This window comes from Oryctolagus cuniculus, chromosome 4 (assembly GCF_964237555.1).
Source record: "Oryctolagus cuniculus chromosome 4, mOryCun1.1, whole genome shotgun sequence".
NCBI lineage: Eukaryota > Metazoa > Chordata > Mammalia > Lagomorpha > Leporidae > Oryctolagus > Oryctolagus cuniculus.
Genome location: NC_091435.1, coordinates 118,277,666 through 118,280,900, shown reverse-complemented (window position 1 = coordinate 118,280,900; position 3,235 = coordinate 118,277,666).

The window sequence follows — 3,235 nt, the reverse complement described above, 5'->3', positions numbered from 1 at the left end:
TATTTCTGAAGGAATGTCAGAGAGAAAGGGAGAGAGAGAAAGACAGAGAGAGAAGGAGAGACAGAGATCTTCCATCTGTTGGTTCACTCTCCAAATGGCTGCAATAGCTATGGTTGGACCAGGCCAAACTCAGGAGCCTGGGATTCCATTCAGATCTCCAATGTGCCTGGCAGGGGCCCACGTATTTGGGCTGTCTTCTGCTGTGTTGCCAGGTATATTCACAGGGAGCTGGACAGGAAGTGTAGTTTCCAGTCTGAAGTGGTACTCCATATGGGATGCAGCATCACAGGGACTGGCTTAATCCACTGTGCCACAACACCAGCCTCATGTTTCTTTATTTCTGATGTACACATTCTTTGCTCATAAATAACCTTTTTATTTTGCTTTTTCTTTTTTCTCAAAAGCTTTAATTTTGTACAATATGTCCATACAACAAACCATAATACACACTAAATTTTTGTAGTTATTAATAGACTTATGCCAGAAAAAAACTAAGTAAATGCAAAATATAACAAAAATTAAAGTGTTTGGTCATGTTAAATTTAGGAATGGATTGCATTGGGAAAGCAGTTTTTGTCTATTTTAAAGAGTATATTGATTTTCAGTGTGACAAATTCTGTCCACGTGAGAATAAAATATCTTGCCACAATAAAAAATTGAATATTTTGCTGAATTAAAAGCAACCAGTTGGTTAGACTGAAATTGTATCTAAATATCCTAGGTTTCTGAATTATCCACAAAAGCTACCATTTTGTTTCATATCATTTTCTGTATTAAATAGTCAAGTCACTAACTTTTGGGAATCCAATTTGTGCGACTCTGCTTTATAAGTTGCAGTCCAACAAAACATAGAGAATCCCCCTTTCCCTTTGCTGGCTGTGGCTAGACAGGATCAGTGAAGCAGTAACCTGATGTTGCGCTTAGTGCATGTTGAGAGCAATAGAAATAGAGGAGCACAAGGGCATCCACAACAGAAGGAGAGGGAAGAAGGAAAAGTTAGACTCAACATACTTACGGAGATTTTCTCATTTCAAAATGAAAACTTTATTTTCAGCATGTGTGGAGTGTGTAGGTATAGCTAGGCAGTATTTACATGTGGGAGGTTACACTCTGTATTAACTTCTGGCCCGGCCTTTGCCTTGAATAGAGGCTATCTAAGTTCAGGTATTTCTTTTTTTGTGAAACTAATTCTTGTTTTTCAAGCAAATATTTTTACTTATAAAGTTGTTCAAGATTATTCATATTAGATATGAATAATAAAATGAATCGATTCAGCAATTAGGTTAGATATAAAGGAAGACTTACATAAAACATCATCTTTGCAGTTAATTTGACCATTAATCTATTTTTATTGAGTAACCATCCGATTTCCTAGTACTAGTACCTAGTAAAAGGCTTTATTATCCTTGATGAAAATCCATAAACAAAGATATCCATTCTCTCCTCTGGGACTTGCACTCTTGCATCTTTTCTGTTATACAGCTCAGAATGAAAACATTCCCTTTGATAATCAGTCATTGTGCTACCACAACCTGACTCCTACACTGCCATGGTCTCTCGCTGGCCTTTGCGTTGTAGACCCATAAGCATTTCTATTTCATGCTGCTGCTCTGTTAGGAATTCTTTCCACAATCTGCCATTGATCATGTTGACCTTTGTGAGGGGCACACTGTTCTGCTCCTGGACAGAGGCTTATCCCTGTCTAGCAAGTAACTTCTTATTCTTTCATTCAGCATTAATTACTTAGCACCTGTTATGTTCTAGGAGGTGTGTTGATGGATCCTAATAATGCAATGATAGGCATGATAGGTGTACCCACACCCCTGTAATGTTTTCAGTCTGGTATAACTAAGAGCATTCAGAGAGATCTTTACTCATTTTTTTTTAATCAAGAAACATCTTTGTTCATTTAGGACAAAATTGCACACTCCCTGGGAAATTGTCAAATGTTGGTATTCCTACAAGGCAATAAATCAAACATACTTTTTTTTTTCTGTCACTTGGGGTCAAACAAATATGCACTATATTTTGAATTCTAAATCCCAATCTAAAGAGAACTCTGATAGTGCATTGCCATGGAAGAATTTTAAGTGTGGAGACAGCAATCTTCTTTGTATTTTAATCAAAATTATTATCCTGAGTGTCTATCTACTTTGTTCTCAAATTGCCAATCCATACAGATCTGCAATGTGGCCATCTCTATGGGGGCAACTGTGAAATAATAAAATTATTAACCAGTAATCAATATCCTTGATTGATTGTTTATTCTCTCTCTTATTTGCATTACTAATTGCTGTAGACCTAATTTTTTATCCTAATGAATATTTCTGAAATCCATCATTTTCCCCTCAGTTCTTATATTGTTCCCAATTTGAGAACCCATTGGCAGCTGACCCTAACCTCCTTTTATGCTTCAAAATCCTCATACACATATCCACAATGGAATACACTGAAATGCAACTTAAATCATCAGATTCCAGACCTAAAGTTCTTCAGTAAGTCATTCTGTTGCTTCTAGGCTTAAATCTAGCTGCTGAACACAGCCTGAGTTCATGCATTATGGTCCTGGCCCACTCTTTCTCTTTTAGTCAATGCACACCCATCAAAGGCTAAAAGGAATACATCTGTTGTCAAACCATGTTGGGTTTATTAGTAATATAGCAAGGAAAACTACACCATGGGGACTAATGAGATATCTCCATAAGAATTTGAGAAGAAGCTAAAGATTTTAAATTTATGTTCAGTGGTTGGGGCTGAGGTTAAGAAAGAAGGAGGTTTACCCAGATTTGGGGCTAAAAGGAAGTGGGCTAAATATAAGATTGGGTATATTAATAACTTTTTTATCTAGGAAACAGAAAGAATGAATGGGGTAAAGCTGTATGAAAAGAAACAGTCATTTATGTTAACTAGGAAGAAAGGCACTTGGTTGTTTTTGTAATCTGAGCAGTATTCTTGTTTTAGTCTCAGCTCAGATATACTTACATGATGATTTTTTTGCATGTCAGTAATGCATTTTAATTTTTATTTGAAAACAACAAATTTTTAGACAAATGATTTTAGTATATAAATTTTATTTTATTTTAATACAGAATATAAAGATTTCCCTCATAATCTTCCATGTGAAGGGTATTACAGGCCTGAAGGAAGAAACTTTTTGCACACAAATGTGTATCTCACATGGTTGATTCTGGAAACAAATGGTGTAGTGCTCCTACACATAAATTAGGTCAAGTGA